We start from the raw sequence: 24641 nt of genomic DNA, 5'->3' as shown, positions 1-24641 counted from the left end.
CTTCTCGTTGGGGCAAAATGGCATTCCGAAGAAGGAGTATCACCACTTTGCCCGAAGTAAGTATTTCGGGACGTGTCATTTCTGATGGACAATAGGGTGGTAATGGCTGTACCTCCATCTCGTACTTAAATGCCTTTGAATGAAAAGCACACAGTAAAGAAGAACTAGGAATATCATCACCAAAGGACCTGTTTAGATGTCAAGTTACTACCATCGGAAAAACACCCTAATCAGTCATGCTCACCTTCTCGAGAAGTAGCCCGTGGTGCTCCTGGCCTCACTACTCCATCCAAAGGCTTACTTGTCAGTGTGCTTATATCTGCCTTTTCTTCAATTTATAAAAACCCTGAAGAAGAAAAAGTCCCTGCTGAGACCACTTGTTTTGCATCCTGGGAAAGACTCAAGAGAATTGTTCACCTATTAGTGACAGAATTTTTCATGCTCATTAAATCCCATTGTTTCATATACGACCTTGTGCATGGTATATTCCCTTTCCAATGTTCTTGATCTCTCTTGATCTTAAAGGCACAGAACAGCGATTTCTCTATTTCCTATCATGAGAACTCAAAGGGATATCTACCTCTGGAAATTAACTATGCAGTTTTACAGGAAGTGATAATGAGAACAAAAAACACTTCTTTTCTCCAAGTTGGATCTCCATCAAAATAGTTGGAAAGCTTAAAACTGAATAGCAAATCATTTCTAAAAAGAAAAAAAAAGCAATTGGGTAATGATAGTTAATTCCTCTCTTATACTAATTATTTACATATGGGTTGCTCATTAAAACTCTGTATTCAGGCTAGAACTTTATGCTAGAGGAAAGAGGCAGCAGATTAAAAAACTCTTTAGTCCAGAGAAAAATGCTCCTTTCCACATGAAGACAGAAGCCTGAATCCCAGGTAGCCACTGTATTTATAAATGCCAATGATTACAAGGTGAGAGTGGGTGGCTTTGTTCGTTAAATCAGAGAATTGTGGAAAGGATCTTATACATTGCCTAGTAAAAGGTAGGCTCATTAAATTGTTGTTCCATTATCCACTATCCAAATCCATCCCAAACAGAGAAAAAAAATCAAAAATTTGATGATGGTTTTGGTGTCATCTTTGAAAATAAAAGGCAGAAAAGCTAGAGTGGTCCATATCTACCTGGAGTATATGTTGATCTAGTATATAACTATGTTATACCTGTGCTTGTCTTGGGCTACACTCTTCCATTCGAGATCCATTCCCAGTCCATCATCATCGGCCAAGGCCAAGGAAGGGGATGAATGGTGGTCATATTTTTTCACTCAGAGGCGGTGCCCCAGCAAAATCATGTGGTACTAAAGAACACACTTCAGCCAACTTCCAATCCATCGCCTAATTTTACTCCTTATCTAAACTATTTCCCTCATCGAAGTCATCTCAGGCTATAAATTACTGTTACCATGTTTATTTATATTTACTTGTTGATCATCTATCTGATCATGCCATTAAAAAGTAATCACCATATGTGCAAAGACCTTGTCAGTCCACTAGAACCTAGAGATAATTGCCCATTTCCTATTTCTGCCAATCCTTCATTCCTAAGACTTTGAAAATGGATAATGGAAATTTCCCTGACTGCTCTGTCAATGTTATTTTAATTCCATTACATGCAGTGTTTTTTTTTTTTTTACTCATCAGCAGAAAACTTTACTTCTTACCACACATGGAACCTTCGACTCTCCGTGCCCTAACTGGTTGCAGCAAACAGAAAAATTCTCAAATGAGTGGGAAGTCAAGAGGACAGGAAGTTTGTTGTAGGGACATAAAGAGGGCTCATGAGATCTGGAAAAATTGCAGAGCCAGGTCTATTTATCTTTGAGACAGAGAGAGAGAGAGAGAGAGAGAGAGAGAGAGCGAGCAGGGGAAGGGCAAAGAGAGAGAGGGAGACACAGAATCCAAAGCAGGTACCAGGCTCTAAGATGTTAGCACAGAGCCTGATGCAGGGTTCAAACTCATGAACTGTGAGATCATGACCTGAGCTGAAGTTGGATGCTTAATCGACTGAGCCATCCAGGCGCCCCTGAGAGCCAAGTTATGAAAGCTCAGGAAACACAGAAAAACAGGCAGCCTCAGAGAGTCTGTCTCACGGTGTTGCCTTCCTCTTTGTTCCACTGTCTTACCCGAGCATGAATTTGTATATAACTTCCAAATTCCAAATTCCATGATTGAGCATGGAATTGCAGAGAAAGAGATTAGATTGGCTCAATCTAGCTGTTCTTAGGGGTGTGCCAAGACATGTCACCAACGTGCCTATCTGGAGCCACACTCCTCCATCAGAGGTCCATCCTTGATTTATCACTATTGGCCAAAGTAAGCAGGGAAGGAAAGAGATCAAGGTCACATGGGAAGCAGGGACGGCAGAAGGGTAGAGCCACAGAAAAAGGGGCACCGGGCAGGCAGTGCAGAAACGGGCCAGGGCACTCTCAAATTCTTATTAGCCATGGTGCTATTTATAAGTATCTTAGAACATATTCCCTGTAGCTAAAATAACACAATTCACTCCTGTCTTCCATCTACATATAAAAACATAATGATCAAGAAAAAAATGGATACACCTTTCACAACAAGTTATGTAGCATATGTGCTAGTATATTTCTCTTTTTGCCATGAGTACTTGAGAACAGTAAATATGTTGCTTGTACTGATGCTAACGATGATGATGGTGGTGATGATAACTGATCACATGATACTTATTATAGGTCAAGCATGCTCTAAGCTCTTTATACCTATTAAATAATTTCTCACAAAATCCCAATGACGTGGGCATGATTATTAATCCAATGTTGAGATGAAGAAACTTAAACACAGAGAGCTAAGCTACCACGCAGCTAAAAAATGGTGGGGCCAGATTTGAATATGGCTCACTTAAAAAAAAAAAAAAGAAGCAACTGGTAACATAAAGTGCCATTTGATTCTAAATACCCTTTTGATATGAGATGCTTCACTAATGCTATGTTTTGATGACAGCTAATAAGTCCCAACTTTGTGCCTTGCCGAAGAATAGCTTATCTGCAGCTTTATTGTTTTCCTTGCATTTGCAGGTTTGTTTTTCAGAATCCAAACGGGGTCCCACTACTAAAATACAGAGTCTCCACAAGAATTCTCTTCTTCCAGCTCTTATACAGTCGTGACTTAGGGGGGAAAGATGCCAGCTGTCAACCACTGGCTCTCCACGCTGCAAGGAGTGTAATACTGACCAGTCTCACCTCAAGAGATTTCCCTAGTCTGCCCTCCTCACTTCCATTTTCAGAGATTTTTTATTTCACCCTCTTGATAAACAAAAACAGATTTCTGGGGGAAAAAATAGCATAACAACTTTATTTTTTTCCCCAGAAAGCCACTTTCACAGCAGATGGAACTCAGCATGCTATCGCCCAAATCTTCAGCAGACCTGAAATACGAAGAGTCCCTTATACTGAGGGCCATGCATCGTCCCATTCTGCGTCTCTTTAACTGACATCTTGAACCAGTGTACCCTTCCTTAATCTGGCCCCATTATCAGCCTAATAATACCTCTCGATATTCATAAATGCCTAGCAAGACTTTCAGCTATTTTGTACGGAGAAGAAATATCCAGCTAAATTGAGAAGATTACCACATCACCACATACATCAGTGACAGGCTCTGTGCTATTACAGTTGATTTTTGTTGACAGTTGGCTGTAGGCAGTTGTGTTTCAAATGCCTTTTTTCACTGGGAAATTAAACAAAATCCCATGCAAAATGCAGCCCTCCAGTTCAAAAACTGTAAATCCCAAATTAGCATTTCATACTTTAAAAGGTAGCACAGCACAATTTTCCATTGAAAGGTCTGTACAGTTGACACAAATGGGTGCTTCAGACATGACACTAATGCTGCTGGTGCCTTTTAAGAAAGCCACCTTTTCAGATATTATTTTTCCTCTCTCAATAATCTGCATATACTCCAGTTCTTGCCTATAAAAGAATAAAAGGGAGGAGGGAGAGAAGAATCTGACTTACTGCTTTGGATAAATTATGTCCCCAGAAATTTCTAAACAATAGGTTAAATTTAAATGGAATTGGTTAATTAAACCTTCTTAAAAATAATAAAGGAAACCTAGATGTCAAGAGGTTAAAAGTCACTTCTTCCCCCAAACATTATGAAGAAAAAAGGTACTTTTGTAAGTGAGAAATACGCCCGCATCTAGAACATTTCTGATATAGGAGCCTCTCAACTTTACTTTGAAACAGGTTAGAGCCCAATTTAACAAAATTTTAACATGTGGCGGGGGGGGGGGGGGCGCAAAGTCATAGGACTGACATTGAATAGGGTCATTTGATTCTTAAGACTGGAAATCTATTTTCCTTCTTACCCAGGAGACACTTCAGAGTGAAAGAGTTTTAAACAGTGCTGTTCCTTCATCCAAAACAATTGCTATTTAACTGGAAAATCAAAGAAAGAAAGAAAGAAAGAAAGAAAGAAAAGAAAGAAAGAAAGAAAGAAAGAAAGAAAGAAAGAAAGAAAAGAAAGAAAGAAAAAGAAAGAAAGAAAGAAAGAAAGAAAGAAAGAAAGAAAGAAAGACAGACAGACAATAGTTGTCAGTTGGCTATCCAGGACACAAATATATTTAGAGAAAGAAATGTAATGTTTATTTCTGGACTGTGGCACAAGCATAAAATACCAGTCGGGCAATTTCATGCCAATCCTTTTGCAAACATCTCACCAAACAGCTCTTGACTCTTAGCCGTATAAAGTCAAATGTCCAGTAGTCAGAACTACTGCACTAAAGCCAAATGAAGATAAGTAGTCTTGGCCCTGTCCCTTGACCACTTTCAAAATTTGAATGGAACAAATTCCTGCACTCCTAAAAATAAGAGTTTATATCTCATAACTTTACATGATGAAAGGGAAACAACCTCACTCACTTCTGAAAGGTGAGCGTATAAAAAACAAATATCAGACCCCCCAAGTAGTTTAGTGATGGCTAAAAGCATAAGATCGAGTTCATGTGAAGAATGGAAAAGTTCCTTCATCATAGCTGCTGCATATCCTGAACTTCCTCTTGGGTGTTTCTGGTTTTAATGACCCAGATGCAAACTTCATTCCTATTTCGTAGTTCTTTGTTACCCATGTTCTAAAGGAAACTAACTACCTGGCCTATGACTTCTGATAATCCTTGCTTCCACAAAAATTTAGTGCTCATCACATCTGAAGATTAAATAAATGCCTCGGCTCTGCCTTCTCCTTCAATCCAGCCATATAGTTTGTCTCCCTAGAAAGAAACTCAACTCTAAGAAGGTGGGCTCAATAAAAGACAGTCATGCAAACTAATCTATGCTGACAGAAAGCAAATCTGCGGTTGCCTTGGGCTGAGATGGAATGGGAAGTGAATGCAAAGAGACATGAGGGATCTTTTGGAGGTAGCTGGAAATGCCCTGCTCCTTGATTGTGGTGGTGGCTACATGGAATTACATGGGTACAGTTTATTATACATACAGTATACTTCGATCCAGTTGATTCAAAAAGAAAAAAGCAATCAAGACAGAGATGTCCTACTCCCATGAGACAGAATTTTCATACAGAAGCATAGTGGGACACTTAAGAAGAAACCCCATAACAATTTCATAACAAGGAAAATCTAAACACTGTGCAGTTTGTATTCTAAACTGAAGACTAAGCAAAGCCTAAATTATGTTCTTGCCTGGGTGAGAACAAGAAGTGTCCTGATAAAATGGAGATAAGTAATTCCATAATTACATGAGAAATTAACTCTGGATTTGTTACTGTGAGGTCAATTTCCAAACAGAAAAACAAAAATACTTTGTTTTAAAAGAAAAAAAATCCCTACTCTTCTAGGGAATTAAGAGTTGTACTTTTTATTTTAGTTTAGGATCAAGACACCCCAAAGTTCCAGAAAGACTCATCTTCTTTACTTATTTCTCAAAGACACAGATATCTGTGTGCAATGCTGGAAATTATCATTTGCAGGACAGAGGTTGTGCTCCTGAACAAAAATTCAACATCCCAAAGACAATACAGACGGCTCAGTGGAGGATAGTTCTTCTCCACTGTTAGTCAACAATGGCTTGCGGAGCAGAAGAAGAGATGTGGTAGGATATAGGAGGGTGCTACTTCAAGAAACTGGTGTTACAAGAAAATTCTAAATTATAAAATAAATTATAAATAATTTTTCCCTTTCAAAAGGATTCGGTATACTACAAAACTTGTCTTAGACCAAAACTATGCCTTAAATATAAATCTTCTTCAGTCTACTTAAACTGCTATCTAATTCTGAATTGTTTAGAGAAAACTTTTCAGGAATTTTTCAGTATAAAGTGAGATATGTGTTTGACTATGAACAGGTATTAATGCAGCCCCTAAAATGCATAACATAACTTTATTTTTAAAAATCAGCAGATATCACATAACTGCTCCAGTTTTGGCCTCTGTGACATTCTTAATGAGGCAGGCAATGGGAAATGAAGATTGCCCCATTTTTGAATGGAAAGTTAAATGCAGAGAGCTCAAGTGATTTTCCTGGAGTTACTCATCAAATTAGTAGAAATGGCCCAATAACTGATTTCTTGCTTCCAAATATAGTACTGTTTCACTAGATAAATACTTCTTCCTCCTGCAGTTATATTTGAAAAATATCACATTGTACATTGTCTTTTCTTTTCAAAGAGCTTCTCATATATTATCCATTTACTAATTTATTCACTCAGTAAAGAAACATTTACTAAGAATCTACTAAATGCTAGTCCCCCAAATGAATAGCACATAACTCCTATCTTTTAGGAGTCTTAGATTGTAGCTGGGGTAAAAGACACATACACTCTTTTTAACCCAAGAGCAGCGTCCAATGATATAGCTTAGGCATAAGGTATTAACATAACCTAGAGAAGACTTAGTTAAGCCAGACTGAGGTTGGGAGGAGAAATTAGAGAAGAATTCTTGGAAGATGTGACATCTGAGCTAAGTCATGAAGACCTTGTTAAAGGAGAAGGAAAAAGTGGTAGAGAGGAGTGTGTGTGTGTGTGTGTGTGTGTGTGTGTGTGTGTGTGAGAGAGAGAGAGAGAGAGAGAGAGAATAATAGGATAAATGAAGATAAAACTTACCAAATCATAACATTTTAAAGGAACTTAGAAAATAGAGTATCTGCATTTGAACAATAAAAAATAAATAAATAAAGCCTCAGGGTTGTGAAGCAACACACACAAGCTCTGTTAGTTGATAGCATTTAGTTATTTCTTGCTTCCACTTAGCTTTTTTCCATTATTCGTGTCAATTCAGGTAAAAATGATGATGAAATTTTTCTTATTTCATGGAAAGATGGCTGGTTATTGGTTATGCTTTGTCTTTAAAAGATGTAAAATAGCATGTAAGAAACATAATTTTTATAATAAAATAAAAAATAAATAAAAGCTAGAGGCTTATAAAAAAAAGAAACATAATTTTTGAAAAGATTAATTTCTAGTTGGGAGCATCACCATCCACATCATTTGCATATCACTTTTTTTTCCACATGGCTTTCTACATACTATTTTGAAATAACCCAGGGATTAGAAAGCAAAATTCCTGTCTCCATAGTGCAAATGTGAGAGGGGAGAAAGGCTAAGAGAACAAAAATGACTTGACAAAAACCACGGCAAGTGGCAGAGTGGAGTCTTGAATCCAAACTTTCTGAATTTCCACCAAGATCTTTCCACTGTAACTCAGGTACCTCTTTGAAACATGCAAAGGAGAACTTTTAATATTTTTTTGCCTTAATATATCACTGTTCATTGTTTATGACTAATTTCATATGTACATATTATTCCTTAGCTTAAAAATCAGAAGTGTTATTACTCTGAATAACGGACAGAGTTGCATGATGGTAAAGAGACTCAGATACTCAGAACTTTCAAACAGAAGTCACTAATGTTCATGTGAATGCAAAGCCACATAACCATAAGTCACAGTTAAAATATGCAAAAGGTAAAATATTTTTAGAGAACAACAGCTTTTATCCAAACTCATTCCAGACATGTATATTCAATGGCTCCCTTTTTATGACACAGTGGGGGAAAGTCCTTGGCTTATTTTGGTGCCATAAATTCGAAGAAAGAAACAATTTGCCATGTTAGTTTTCAATCACCCAGTGAAATCCAAGTTCCCTTTGACATTGATGCTATTCCCAATTCAACAATGCTAAATTTTAACTATCCTCCCTTTCAATTAGCTAGGTTTCTGTTTGCTTACTTTGTCCGTGGTTATAGCCTTCCCTCATGGACCTAAGATCACTGTTTTCCTTTCTCTTTATGCTCTGTGAGCATCAACTATCATGGGGCATGCGTGTAATTGTCATTCAGTGTGAAAAAGCCAGCTGGAGGTATCACAATCATGTCAATATACCAGTCAGCAAGAAAACCTCCAAGCTGATTGCTTTCTATTTAGATATAATATTACATGGATTGAAAACTGCTGCTCCTACCAACTTCTGAGTGCTATTATCATGTTTTCCATACTCATATACAATCAATTAAAGATATGTGTATATACAAATATTATATATTTATTTTTGTGTATATATATCAATATTACATATTTATAAATATTAAATATCTAAGTTATACCAAGGAAAATAAAACTTGTCATATCCATAGAAGATATGTGAAATCAGAAATTATTTAATTACTATAAAAGATGGAGTCTTAGGACTCTAAGAGACTATGAGAGGTTAATTGCATTAGACCAGGTCACTCTCTTTAATAACTGCAGTGAAACCCACCCAATGGAGACTGCTATTTCTTCTCAGCAGAAAATTTTCCAACCTCTCTTTAGGTCTAGCTTGATATCATGTCTGGTGTCCCATGTCTTTCCTGGGTGTCAATGTCTTATTCAATAATCACTTAAGCTCCCTTTTGTTGCTCAAAAACAGTGAAAAATGAAAAAAAAAAAAAAAAAACAGTTCACTATTACCATACAATATTCTCATGTATTCAGAGCTAGTGGCCTTATATAAGTGGAACTGAAAATGTAACAAAATGGAGAAGATTTTAGTTTCTAGATCTCCTCTAGGGAACAGAATTACATGTGGTAAGAAAAATTACTTTGCTAGCCCCTCAGATTATGGTAGAAGGAGCAGTGAATGCTCCAAGAGGCATTTTCTAGTCACAATAAATAGCTGACAAGTTGTCTTCCAAAAAGATACAATCTGGTTAAATTCAGAGGCTAGCTGTGCTGGGAGAGGGCACACATTTGTAGCCACAACTACATTGTTGAGGATGATAGAAAAGGATTGAGAAGCGCCACAATAATCCCCTTCTCTTTCCTTCTGCATAGCACAGTGCCTTTGCTCTAATTAAATGTTGAACAAAGGCACCAAGTTATTATCCTCCCAAGCATGCCTACATGTCTTTGTCCAGCTACTAACTAAGTAGCTGGGAAACTGAATGACTTTGAATAAGGAACCTGAACCTTCCTTGCCTAGTCCTGAACTAAGCTCTTTACATGAATTAGTGGTTTCTAAAAATTTTTAAGCTGAAAACTCTTGATTCAAATGAAAGTTTACCATTTAAAAAAATAAAAGTAAGGATGGCAAGGTCAGTGATTATAGGTGAAGATGGGGGAGAGGGTTGGTAAAGAGACTCAAGCCTTCTGAGGTGGCCCTCCATGTAACCCCTGCTGCTCTGGGGTGATGGATTATAAACTTCCAGACTACATGATCTAAAAGCTTACCGCAGTTCTGAAATTGTAGGATTCTCATAAATCTTTCCCAAAGGACTTTTGGTTAATTTTAGGATGGGAGTGTAATCAGCAAAACAGCAATAGACAGTTCCAGGCTCTCATTGCTCCACAGAAATATTAAAAAACAAACAAAAACTGTCAGAATCAACTCTACCAGAACTGTGAAAAACAAAATTTACAGCAACCAAGTGATTGTGGCATCAAGAAAAAGCCAACTTCAAGGTACCAGAAGAACTTTGTGGCATTTTTACCCACCCAAGCCAATCCCCTCCCCAGAATAGTGGTAATATTAAGGCAGCAGCAGTACAGATTCCAACTGTAAGACCCTGGGCTCTGGTTTGGGAGGGAGCAGAGTACAGCTTATTCACAAATTATTGTGTATGTCTGTTTTAACCAAGAGTGATCTGAAGGACTGACAAAAGGTACCCATCTGTTTCACCTAACTAGGAATTCAGAACAGAAGAGCAGTTATCACTGCTCAGAAACACTGAAAGCTAAACTCACAATACTCAGATGCTTGGGACAAAAGCAACAGTCAAAATATACAACAGGCTACCTAAAGCCTGAGAACAAATGCTGGGAAGAGTTTCTTTAGTAAATTAGAACATGTAAAATCAGTCGTGTATGCAGAGAAATTAACAGAATTAACAGAAACCATCTCTAAGGAAGTTCAAGCATTACAATTGAAGATAAATACTTTAAAACAACTGTCTTAAATATATACAATTTAAGGAAAACAATGCCAAAGAACTAAAGGAAATCAGGAAAGTAATGTATAAGAAAAATGAGAATATCAATAAAGAGACAGAAATACTAAAAAGGTACCAAAAATTATCATGCTGAAAATTATAATAGCTGAAATGAAAAATTCACTAAAGGGGTTCAACAAATATTTTAAAAGCCAGAAGTTAAAGGAATTAATAAACTTGAATATAGGACAACCGAAATTACTCACTCTGAGAAAAGAGAGAAAAAAAAAAGTAAACAGAGACTAAGAAACTTGTGGAATACCATCAAAAAACCAACATACACGTTGTCCAAAAGGAGATGAGAGAAAAAAAGGGGTGGTGGGGGGCGGAAAGAATATTTGAAGAAATACTGGCTCAAAACTTCCCAAATTTGATGAAAGACATGAATCTATGAATCCATGGAGCTCAACAAATCCTAAATAAGATAAACTCAAAAATATGCACACTAAGACACATTATAAACTATCAAAAGATAAAGAGAGAATCTTAAAAGTAGTGAGAGAAGCAACTCATTACATACAAGGGATCCTCAATAAGATTAACAGTAGATTTCTCATCACAAATTATGAAGGCCAGAAGACAGCAGAATGACATTCAAAGTGCTGAAATAAAAAAACGTCAATCAAGAATTCTTTATTTGGCAAAACTGTCCTTCAGAAATGGGGAATAAATTAAGACATTATCAGCTACACAAAAGCTCAGAGAGCTCATTACCACTAGCCCTGCCATATAAGAAATACTAAAGGGAGTCCTTTAGGTTAAAATATAGGACACTAAACAGTACCTTTAAGACATATGAGAAATAGAAATCTCTGGCAAAAGTAAATACATGGGAAAATATAAAATCCAGTATTATAGTGTTTTGGTTTCTATTTGTTATTTCATATAGGAGTTAAAAGAAAAAAGCATATAAAGTAATTATAAATCTATATTAATGGGTCCACAATGTATAAAGCTATGATTTCTGACAACATTAAGGGTGGTTGGAAAACAAAGCTATATAGAAGCAGAATTTCTGTATGCTACTGAAGATAAGTTATATAGATTTTAGCTAGATCATTATAAATTTGGGATGTTAAATATAACCTCCATGGTAACCACAAAGAAAACGTATTAAAAATATATCAAAGAAAATGAGAAGGGAACCAAAATGGTTCACTATAAAAATATCAATCAAACACAAAAGAAGACTATAACGGGGAGTATGAGGGACAAAGAAGCATAAAACAAAGATAGCATAAAGTAATTAAGTCTTTTTTTTATCAGTAATTACTTTAAATATAAATAGATTAAATTCTCCAATGAAAAGGCAGAGATTTCAGAATGATTTTTTTTTTTGGTAATGATCCAACTATATGCTAAATACAAGAGATTCACTTTAGATGCAAAGACACAAATAGATTAAAGTGAAAGGAGATAAAAAGATAATCCATGCAGACAGTAACCAAGAGAGCTGGGTAGCTATCCTAATATTGGACAAAACAGACTTCAAATAAAAAATTCTCACAAGAGACAAAAAAGGACATTGTATATTAATAAAAATGTTGACTCATGAAGAAGATATAAAAATTATAAACATACACAAAACAACAGAGCTCCCAAAATAGATGACACAAACACTGGCAGAACTGAAGGGAGAAATAAACACTTATATAATAGTATTTGGATACTTCAATAAACACTTTTAGTAATAGATATAATTTCTAGAGAGAAGATCAACAAGAAAATAGAGAATTTAGGGGCATCTGGGTGGTTCAGATGGTTAAGCACCTGACTGTTGATCTCAGCTTAGGTCATGATCTTAGGGTTGTGAGTTCAAGCCCTGTGTTGAGCTCTGCACTGGGTGGGAAGCGCACTTAAAAGTAAAACAGAGAATTTAAACACTACTATAAACCAACTAGATCTGACAGACACATAGAAAACACTCCACTAAACAAAAACAGAACATTCATTTTTCTCAAGTGCACATGAAAAAGTTCCAAGACAGACCATATACTGGACCAGAAAACAAGCTTTAATGAATTTTAAAAGACTGAAATCATACAAAATATCTTGTTATATATAGTTTTGTAGAAACACTGGAAAATTCACCAATATGTAGAAATTAAACAATACAGTCTTAAATAACCAATGGGTCAAAGGAGAAATCACAAAAGCAATTAGAAAATAATTAAAGACAACTGAAAACTAAAACAGTATACTACAACTTCTGAAAACTAAAACAGTATACTATAACTTATGAGATGCAGTAAAGGCAGTACTCAGGGGGAAATTTATAGCTATAAATAATTACATTTAAAAAATGAAGAAGGATCTCAAATCAGTGACCTAACTTTACACCTTAAGGAACTAGAAAAAGAAGAGCAAAGTAAACCCAAAGCTAGGGGAAGTAAAAAAAATCAAACAAAAAAAACAAAAAAACCTATAAGAATAGTATAAATAAAATAGAGAATAGAAAAACAATACAGAGAATCAATGAAATTGAGAGTTGGTTCTTTCAAAGGGCTAACAAAATTAAAAAACTTCTAGCTAGACTGACAAAGGGAAAAAGAGAAAGAGATGTAAATAACTAACATCAGAAATGTAAGAAAGGATAAGTTGTTTTTACTGAAATAAAGAGAAATAAGAGAATACTATCAACAACGGTACTTCAACACATTCTGAAACTGTGATAAAATGCACAAATTCTAGAAACACAAATTATCTAAACTGATTCAGGAAGAAATAGAAAATTTCAACAGACCTATAATAACTAAAGAGACTGAAATAGTAAACAAATACCTCCTAACAAAGAAAAGTTCAGGATGAGATAGCTTCACTGTTGAATTCTACCAAACATTCAACGAATTAACATAAATTCTTCTCAAACTAACTTATTCTCTGAGGCCAGCATAACTTGGATACTAACGCCAGATAAACACAAGCAAAAAAAAAAAATTACACATCAATGCCTTTTATGAATATGAATTATACATCATGACTAAGTGAGATTTAGCCCAGAAATGCAAGGGTGGTTAAATATCAGAAAATCAATACAATCTACCACACTGAGACACTATGGGAGTGGGGATGTGATCATCTCAATCAACAGAAAAGGCATTTGATGCTTTTCTGACACACTTTCTGATAGTAAATTAATTAATTAATTAATTAAACACTCAGAAAACTGAAATAGAGGGAAACTTCCTCATCATGATAAAGGGCATTAATGGAAACCTACAGTTAACATCACACTTAATGGAGAAAGTCTGAAAGCTCCCCCCCTAGGATCAGGAGTAAGACAAGAACACCCACTTTTACCATGGCTAATCAACAGTACTGGAAGTTCTAGCCAGAACAATTAGGCAAGAAAAAACAAAATAAGTTATCTGCATTAGAAAAGAAGAAGTAAAACTATCTCTGTTTGCAAATGACATGATCCTAATATATAGAAAGTCCCCAAAAAATCCACAAAAAACTACTTTATCTAAACAGATTCAGCTAAGTTGCAAAGTACAAACTCAACAAACAAAAATTAGTTGTGAGTCTATACACCTGCAATGAGCAATCTTAAAAGAAATGTAAGAAATAGTTCCATCTACAACAGCATCTAAAGAATAAAATACTTAGAAATATAGTTAACCCAACAGATGAAACACAAATACACTGAAAGCTACAAAACATTTCCAAAATAAATTAAAAGAAACTTAAAGGAATGGAAAGATACCCTATGTTCATGGATAGGAAGACATAATATTCTGAAGATGACAATTTATCAAAATTCCAATGGTGTTTTTGCAGAAATGGAAAAGCTGATCCCTCAAATTCATATGGAAGTACAAAAGGTCCCAAATAGCCAAAACCATCCTGAAAAAGAACAAAATCAGAGGACTCTAATTTCCTAATTTCAAAACTTACTAGAAAGCTAAAGGAACCAAAGCAGTTTGATACTGATGTAAGTGTAGACTTATACAACATTAAAGTACAATTGAGAATCCACAAATAAACCTATCTGTCTATCTAACTTTTGAAAGAGGTGCCATGTCCATTCATTAGGGAAAAAACAGTCTTTAACAACAGTGTCAGTACAACTGAATTGACACATGTGAAAGAATGAAGTTGAACCCCCACTTCACATCATATACACAAATTAACTCAAAATGGATCAGTATCTAAATACGGGAGCTAAAACCAAAAAACTCATAGTAAAAAGAAAAAGGGTTAAATCTTCATGGAATTTGGTTTAACAGTGACTTCTTAGATATGACACCAAAAGCATGAGAAACAAAAAGGAAAAATAAATCAGACTTCATCATAATTGAAAACTTTTGTGCATCAAAGGACATTCACCAAGAAAGTGAAAAGCCAACTCACAGAATGGGAGAGAAAATCTGCAAATTTTACATATGATATGACAATTAATAACTAGAATATATAAATAATTCCTATAATTCATCAACAAAAAGACAAACAGCCCAATCCAAAAACTTGAATAAATACTTCTCCAAAGATGTTATACAAATGGCCAATCCCATGAAAAGATGTTTGATGTCATTAGTCACTAGGGAAATACAAATGAAAACCACAGTGAGTTATGAATTCACACCTACCAGAAAGGCTATAATTTTATAAATGGCAAGTAAGTGTTGGCAAGAATGTGGAGAAAATGGAACCCTCAAACACTGCTGAAGGGAATGTAAGATGGAACAGCTACTGTGAAATCCAACTTGGCAGTTGCTCAAAAACTAAATAAAAAATTACCAAATGACCCAGCAATTCCACTTGTAGGTGTATATACCCCAAATAAATCAAAACACAGACCAAAGAGAATACTTGTGTGTCAATGTTTAGTGAAGCATTATTTATAATAACCCCAAAGTAGAAATAGGTACCTAAGTGTGCACTGATGGGTGAATGGAATAACAAAATGTGACATATACATACAACGGACTACTACTCAATCATAAAAAATAAAGTTCTGATACATGTAACAACATGGATGAACCTGGAATACATGCTAAGTGAATTTAGCCAGGCCCAAAAGCCATATAGTCCATGATTTCACTTACAGTAAATATCCAGAATAGGCAGATTCATAGAGATAGAACATAGATTAGATGTTACCAGAGACTGAAGAGTGGAGGGAAATGGAAGTTGTTACTTAACTATTACAGACTCCTGCTTGGGCTGAGATGGAGAAAATGGAAATAGCTTTTCACAGACATTGTGATTGTAACTAATGTTAGGGAATGGTACACTTCAAAATAGCTCAAATGGCAAATTTGAGTGTATATACTTTACCACAATAATTCTTATTTTATCTTATCTGGCGACCCACCACAATATATATATATTTTTTTAATAAGGTGAGATCAAGAGATGAAGAAGGGCATTATGTAATAATCACAGGGTCTATCCATCAGGAAGAGCTAACAATTATAAACGTCTATGTGCCGAATACGGGAGCCCCCAAATACATAAAACAATTACTCATAAACATAAGCTACCTTATTGATAAGAATGTGGTAATTGCAGGGGACTTTAACACTCCCCTTACAGAAATGGATAGATCATCTAGACACACGGTCAATAAAGAAACAAGGGCCCTGAATGATACATTGGATCAGATGGACTTGACAGATATATTTAGAACTCTGCATCCCAAAGCAACAGAATATACTTTCTTCTCGAGTGCACATGGAACATTCTCCAAGATAGATCACATACTGGGTCACAAAACAGCCCTTCATATGTATACGAGAATTGAAATCATACCATGCATACTTTCAGACCACAATGCTATGAAGCTTGAAATCAACCACAGGAAAAAGTCTGGAAAACCTCCAAAAGCATGGAGGTTAAAGAACACCCTACTAACGAATGAGTGGGTCAACCAGGCAATTAGAGAAGAAATTAAAAAATATATGGAAACAAATGAAAATGAAAATACAACAATCCAAACGCTTTGGGATGCAGCGAAGGCAGTCCTGAGAGGAAAATACATTGCAATCCAGGCCTATCTCAAGAAACAAGAAAAATCCCAAATACAAAATCTAACAGCATACCTAAAGGAAATAGAAGCAGAATAGCAAAGACAGCCTAAATCCAGCAGAAGAAGAGAAATAATAAAGATCAGAGCAGAAATAAACAATATAGAATCTAAAAAAACTGTAGAGCAGATCAACGAAACCAAGAGTTGGTTTTTTGAAAAAATAAATAAAATTGATAAACCTCTTGCCAGGCTTCTCAAAAAGAAAAGGGGGACGATCCAAATAGATAAAATCATGAATGAAAATGGAATTATTACAACCAATCCCTCAGAGAAACAAGCAATTATTAGGGAATACTATGAAAAATTATATGCCAACAAACTGGACAACCTGGAAGAAATGGACAAATTCCTAAACACCCACACTCTTCCAAAACTCAATCAGGAGGAAATAGAAAGCTTGAACAGACCCATAACCAGCGAAGAAATTGAATTGGTTATCAAAAATCTCCCAACAAATAAGAGTCCAGGACCACACGGCTTCACAGGGGAGTTCTGCCAGATGTTTAAAGCAGAGATAATACCTATCCTTCTCAAGCTATTCCAAGAAATAGAAAGGGAAGGAAAACTTCCAGACTCATTCTATGAAGCCAGTATTACTTTGACTCCTAAACCAGACAGAGACCCAGTAAAAAAAGAGAACTACAGGCCAATATCCCTGATGAATATGGATGCAAAAATTCTCAATAAGATACTAGCAAATCGAATTCAACAGCATATAAAAAGAATTATTCACCATGATCAAGTGGGATTCATTCCTGGGATGCAGGGCTGGTTCAACATTCGCAAATCAATCAGTGTGATACATCAATTAATAAAAAGAAAAGATAAGAACCATATGATCCTGTCAATCGATGCAGAAAAGGCCTTTGACAAAATTCAGCAACGTTTCTTAATAAAAACCCTCGAGAAAGTCGGGATAGAAGGAACATACTTAAAGATCATAAAAGCCATTTATGAAAAGCCCACAGTTAACATCATCCTCAATGGGGAAAAACTGAGAGCTTTTTCCCTGAGATCAGGAACACGACAGGGATGTCCACTCTCACTGCTGCTGTTTAACATAGTGTTGGAAGTTCTAGCATCAGCAATCAGACAACAAAAGGAAATCAAAGGCATCAAAATTGGCAAAGATGAAGTTAAGCTTTCACTTTTTGCAGATGACATGATATTATACATGGAAAATCCGACAGACTCCACCAGAAGACTGCTAGAACTGATACATGAATTTAGCAGAGTTGCAGGATACAAAATCAATGTGCAGAAATCAGTTGCATTCTTATACACTAATAATGAAGCAACAGAAAGACAAATAAAGAAACTGATCCCATTCACAATTGTACCAAGAAGCATAAAATACCTAGGAATAAATCTAACCAAAGATGTAAAAGATCTGTATGCTGAAAACTATAGAAAGCTTAGGAAGGAAATCGAAGAAGATATAAAGAAATGGAAAAACATTCCATGCTCATGGATTGGAAGAATAAATATTGTCAAAATGTCAATACTCCCCAAAGCTATCTACACATTCAATGCAATCCCAATCAAAATTGCACCAGCATTCTTCTCAAAACTAGAACAAGCAATCCTAAAAGTGATATGGAACCACAAAAGGCCCCAAATAGCCAAAGTAATTTTGAAGAAGACCAAAGCAGGAGGTATCACAATCCCAGACTTTAGCCTCTACTAAAAAGCTGTAATCATCAAGACAGCATGGTATTGGCACAAAAACAGACACATAGACCAATGGAATAGAATAGAAACCCCAGAACTAGACCCACAGACGTATGGCCAACTAATCTTTGACAAAGCAGGAAAGAATACCCAATGGAAAAAAGACAGTCTCTTTAACAAATGGTGCTGGGAGAACTGGACAGCAACATGCAGAAGATTGAAACTAGACCACTTTCTCACACCATTCACAAAAACTCAAAATGGATAAATGACCTGAATGTGAGACAGGAAACCATCAAAACGCTAGAGGAGAAAGCAGGAAAAGACCTCTCTGACCTCAGCCGTAGCAATTTCTTACGTGACACATCCTCAAAGGCAGGGGAATTAAAAGCAAAAATGAACTGCTGGGACCTTATGAAGATAAAAAGCTTCTGCACAGCAAAGGAAACAACCAACAAAACTAAAAGGCAACCAACGGAATGGGAAAAGATATTTGCAAATGACATATCGGACAAAGGGCTAGTATCCAAAATCTATAAAGAGCTCACCAAACTCCACACACGAAAAACAAATAACCCAGTGAAGAAATGGGCAGAAAACATGAATAGACACTTCTCTAAAGAAGACATCTGGATGGCCAACAAGCACATGAAAAGATGCTCAACGTCGCTCCTCATCAGGGAAATACAAATCAAAACCACACTCAGATAACACCTCACGCCAGTCAGAGTGGCCAAAATGAACAAATCAGGAGACTATAGATGCTGGAGAAGATGTGGAGAAACAGGAACCCTCTTGCACTGTTGGTGGGAATAAAAACTGGTGCAGCCACTCTGGAAAACAGTGTGGAGGCTCCTCAAAAAATTAAAAATAGACCTACCCTATGACCCAGCAGTAGCACTGCTAGGAATTTACCCAAGGGATACAGGAGTACTGATGCATAGGGGCACTTGTACCCCAAAGTATATAGCAGCACTCTCAACAATAGCCAAATTATGAAAAGAGCCTAAATGTCCATCAACTGATGAATGGATAAAGAAATTCTGGTTTATATACACAATGGAGTACTACATGGCAATGAGAAAGAATGAAATATGGCCCTTTGTAGCAACATGGATGGAACTGGAGAGTGTGATGCTAAGTGAAATAAGCCATACAGAGAAAGACAGATACCATATGGTTTCACTCTTAAATGGATCCTGAGAAACTTAACAGAAACCCATGGGGGATGGGAAGGAAAAAAAAAAAAGAGGTTAGAGTGGAAGAGAGCCAAAGCATAAGAGACTCTTAAAAACTGAGAACAAACTGAGGGTTGATGGGGGGTGGGAGGGAGGGGAGGGTGGGTGATGGGTATTGAGGAGGGCACCTTTTGGGATGAGCACTGGGTGTTGAATGGAAACCAATTTGACAATAAATTTCATATATTGAAAAATAAAAAAAGGGGAAAAAAACAAAATGAGAATAACATTTATACCTTATGAAATTCTATGAGGATCAAGTGGGTCATTGCCTATAAAGTATACAGGTATGGTATGGTATGTAGTAAGCTCTTAATGGTAACTTGAATTGTTATTGAGTAGAATTCAAGACTAACTTACTTTGTATCTCTATAGTATAATGCATGGTCTTCCCCACTTCTTATTTATGAACTACTTTTTCATGAAGAAGTAGAAAAAGTTGATGATGGTAGAAAATCCAGCAAATAAAGTCCCTGAGAAATCTGTAAAAAAAAAAAATAATAATAAGGTGAGATCTAAGGAGGCTGTTTAACATTTCTTGGTACTCATCTTTATTTCTGTTTACCACCACTGGAAGGTTCGAGGTATCTCTATTTAGCACACCCCAAAATTTAGCAAGGTTCTCTTTTAACTAGCATAAGAAAATAAATGAAAAAGAAACTTGAGATACACACACACATACACACACACATATGCACACACACACACATATGCACACACATACACGTGTGTGTGTATGTATATATATATATAAAATGAACTACTCTTTTACAATGAAAAATACAATTATTTATCCATAAACCAACACAGAAATGAATAAAATTAATTTATAAGTATATATACTACACATAAACATATCGCACAAAGGGTATACAATGTTTTTGCTGCAATAAAGTCTCTGTTATTATAATTTTGTGTGGGTTTTTCTGGTCTTCACCACATGTTGTCTGTAATGTTTTCATGCACCCCCACCCCGTCCTTGTTTATTCTTTGCATATTGTTTATTCCTTGTTTATTCTTTGCTATATGACATCAACACTACTTTGTTGCTTAGAAGCAATGTGCTCCACTTAAAACTCTTTCTTATATCATTTTGAAGCCTATAGCTGCTAAAATGTCTCCTACTTTCTGCTGTCTTCTGTGGGCATTCTCTTCTGGGTTTCTCCATGTGATCAACCTCTGATATTTGCCAACCCCAAGCTACACTTGATTAATCTCTTTTTTTTCTGAGTAAATAGGTCAGTCAGTACAGAGCAAGCTGACTTAAAAACAGTATCGTTTTTCCATAAAAATCTAACATAAGCTAAATAAAGTTATATCATGCAGTACAACAAAACCATCATTAAGAGTATAGAAGTGAACTTTAAAAAAAAAATTTAAGTTTTATTTATTTTGAAAGAGAGAGCAAACCAGTGGGGGAGGGGCAGAGAGAGAGAGGGACAGAGGATCAAAAGTGGGCTCTGTGCTGATAGCAGAGACAGATGTGGGGTTTTAACTCACAAACAGTGAGATCAGGACCTGAGCCAGAGTCAGATGCTTAACTGACTGAGCCACCCGGGCAACTGATTTTTGTCATAGTCTACATATCCATAGTGAGGCAAGAGGAGTGAAAGAGAGAATCATCTGTATGTCTTTGGTTCAGGCTACAAACGATTTTCGCCTTCCAAATATCCATGACATTTAATGGAATGCTTTGGGAGGAGGCAGAGATATCTGAACCAGAAGGTTGCTAGCAAGAATAGAAAGAAAGAGAAGAGATGTAAGAGACATTGGTGAGGGGGAAATGACAATATTTACCAACTGATCAGATGTGTGAACTATGGAAGGAGGAGTACTTGGAGTAAACACCCAGATTTCAGACACTGGGAAAAAGGTATCCTGGAGAAAGAAGCCATTTGGTTTCAGTAGAAGAACAGGACGGAGAGATTCTGGTGGGATAGAACTTTATGTGGGAGGAGATGCCAAGTATACAACTGGGATTTAAGAACTGAATCTCAGGAGAGAAGGCAAAGCAAAGAACTCAATGAAGCAACAAATGACATGGAAAAGGAATAATTTTAGAGGTAGTAGGACCTAAAGCATAGCATGAAATGGAAGCACAAGGTGAGGGGCAAGAAAATATTCCAGAGAATGTAAGGTGGGAGGAATTACTTGACTTGGCAGATAAGGGGCCACAGATAATATTTAAGAAAGTAGTTTCCTGGGGCACCTGGGTGGCTCAGTCAGTTGAGCGTCTTACTTCAGCTCAGGTCATGATCTTGCAGTTCCTGAGTTCAAGCCCCGCGTTGGGCTCTGTGCTGACAGCTCAGAGCCTGGAGCCTGCTTCAGATTCTGTGTCTCCCTCTCTCTGCCTCTTCCCCACTCATGCTCTCTCAAAAATGAATAAACGTTAAAAAAAAATTAAGAAAAAATTAAAGTAGTTTCCTCATGGTGGTGGTATTGAGAATCACACAGCAATGGCAAGAGGGCCAAAGTATTCCTTCCAAAAGGCTGATGTTGATAAGAAAAACAGCAAGAGGAAAATAGCCTGTGGAGGTGACATGGTAGAATGAGGGTTTCTAGCTCATTAATATTTTTTAAATTTAAAGATGGGGGTAGAAGTCATGGAGGTGAAGTAAATGGAGTCATGAGAAAACCAGGGTCAGACTGATAGGGTAAGGAGCCGCGGTCGAAGGGAGTGACTGAAATCTAGGCCAAAGCTGAAGATGGAGCCTTCGGAAGGAAGAAGGCCACTTCTAAAACAGGAGAAATGGAAACCAAAATCAAAGGACATGGAGAAGAATCACCCAGAATGATTTCCACAGCCTATTAAGTGGGCCCGATGTTCTCTGCTCAAAATGAAAAGACAAGAGGTGGGCTTCAGCGTTCAAAGGCAGCACCCTGTCTTGAAAGAGACAGTCAGCAAGACGAGAAGTAAGCACGAGATGACTAAAGGGACTACCAAAACGATAAGCAGATGCCCTCTTTGGAAGTGATGGGAGTTCAGGGGAAGCCTAGATCGCACTGAAGCAAGTGCCAAGACGCTGATGTGTAAAATAAAGGAAGGACAGCGGAGCATTTGCTTATGAGAAAAACAAGGTTCCCAAGGGACAGGCAGAGGGCAGAACAGGAGAGTGAGCCAGGGGCTGCGTAGAACGGCGGGGAAAGAATGAGGCAGAGGTGTCCTGAACCCAGCAGGAAGAGCCATGACTACCTGATTTACCAGCCTGACTCCCCCAAACTGGGTGGCATTTCCTTCAATATGTGGAATTTAGGAAAGACAAGGCTATCTGGTTGCTGATTGGCAAATGATACTTGCCACCTCTTCCCCTAGGCTCAGGAGAGGAATGTGTGGTGCTGAAAGGGACAGATTTTGTTTTCACTCCTGTTGGCTGCCGGCATGGGGCCCAGCAAAAGCAGAGTCACGCAAGTGCAAACTTGCTGCTTTTTAAGCAACGAGCTGGCAGGGAAGAGCTCCTCTCTTTATCATGTATTTATTTATTTATAATTTGTATAGCATCCATATCCAAATGGATCTGAGGCAGTTTGCAATAAAAACACATGTACACATGTCACAAGATACTTAAAATAAAGGTCAGAGAGAGCCTGGAGGAACGAGGATAGATCCTGTTGTAGCATGTTCCTCTACAGGAAAAGTAGCCAGGGAGAGGAGACAGCCTGAGGACACAATAAGACGGCGGTCATTTTTCTAGGGGGCCCTCTCCCATTGCTGTTTTTGTTCATCGCAACCACAAGGGAAAACCTTTCAGCTGGACATATGCCCAACACAGAGCTCTCGGGGAAAGCAGAGTGGGTCTGGTGCTTCAGTGTGAAGATGCAGCCAAGTATTCGTGCACTGCTCCCGCTGCCCCCAGCCCAGGAGGGAACACTGCGGGGGGGTGTGCATGGCTACCCTGGAGTCAGCAGAGGGGGGCCGATCCACCTCTGTCTCCAGGAGGTGTATCAAATGACACTCCTGAATGCCAAAGTCAGTGTAAGCTAAAGGCAAGAGGTCTGGACTCCAGGGCCTTGCAATCAGCTCCATCTCCCCACTTCTTTACATGCAGCCTCTTCTTCACATGCGTGGAAACCTCACTGAGGCTGGCCTCCGGGTCTGCACAAAAGACCACTGAGTGCCATCCAAGAAGTTCTTGCTTTCCAAGAATCCTAATGGAGCAGCACCACAGTGACCACACATGGGCAGAAAGCGGAGAGATGAGCCATCCAGACCCAACGGTGTCTGGAACCCCATTTTGTACTCCCATACAATGCAGCGATCTTTTGATACAGGACAGAAAGCTGCTCTAAGGAATTTCAGAGAGAGCCCTTCTATTCTCACAGTCTGCACCCCTGCCTGGGTGCACCCGCCCCTACCAAAGCTGACCACAGCCCGAACATTTGCTTAAGGGCTGTGCGGAGTTGGGAGCAGAGGGTAAGTGCTAACAATTTGGCATCCTTTGTGGCACCTACACACTCTCCATCCTGGGCTGTTATTGCAGTTTGCATTTTTTTTTATATAATGGGTGAAGCTTTAGATTGAGGGGTCTCATTCAAAGGATTCTGCATCTCCTTCTAGTAACATCCAGAGGCAGATATATTTATTAGTGTGAAAAAGAAAGAAGGAAAAAAAGAAAAACTAATGAGGCAAATGTGTGGAGTACTGACACTAGAGGAGATGAAAGTGTAAAGACATACGTTAGAAGCTGTGGCCCGGAGCAAGTTGTTACTAATTTAGTTCTTTTCTGGTTGGTTGAAGGAAACAGTTCTCCCATTTGAGCTTGGCACAGCTGAGGCCACCGGAAGGGTTAGAAGTGTCCTAGGAGAATGCGTCTCTAGGAAATGCAAAGATCTAGGTGCCACCAGCATAGAGAAGAGTCAAGTTTGGGCCCACTTATGCTTTTCCTCACTGAGGCCTTTCCCTTGACTGAAGAAAGGAGGCACAAGGGAATTGGCAAAGAGCGGTCGGTATGGACCAGCCTCACCAGCAATGCCTGCCTCTGCCTGTTAACTCTCAGGGTCAAAGAGTTGTTAAGATAGGGTATCACAGTGTCTCTATTAAGGGGGCTAGTTTTCAAGCTTCACATGTCCGTAATATGCCCTATTTCTCCGGCAGGCTGAACATGACACTGATTCTTCATTCTCACAAGGACATAAAAATGGAGGGAAGGGGTGCCAGAGTGGCTCAGTCAGTTAAGCGTCTGACTTTTGGTTTTGGCTCAGGTCATGATCTCACGGCTTTGTGGGTTCAAGCCCCGCA

At 37.6% G+C, this 24641-nt stretch overlaps 1 long non-coding RNA gene across 2 annotated transcripts in view; it reads right to left on the bottom strand.

Annotated features, from left to right (window-relative positions):
• Positions 1-250: 250 nt before the first annotated feature.
• LOC132661103 (uncharacterized) overlaps positions 251-24641 on the bottom strand; it is a 105779-nt gene continuing 81388 nt past the window's right edge. For both annotated transcript variants that reach the window (XR_009602044.2, XR_009602047.2), the window contains 2 exons: positions 19766-19887; positions 251-346 (listed from right to left, as the gene is read on the bottom strand). This is a non-coding gene — a long non-coding RNA (uncharacterized LOC132661103). The remainder of the gene's footprint in view (positions 347-19765; positions 19888-24641) is intronic.

This window comes from Panthera onca, chromosome A3 (genome assembly GCF_046562875.1).
Source record: "Panthera onca isolate mPanOnc1 chromosome A3, mPanOnc1 haplotype 2, whole genome shotgun sequence".
NCBI classification, from domain to species: Eukaryota; Metazoa; Chordata; class Mammalia; order Carnivora; family Felidae; genus Panthera; species Panthera onca.
The sequence above is the reverse complement of the archived record's forward strand: the minus strand, read 5'-3'. Positions and strand labels throughout refer to the sequence as shown.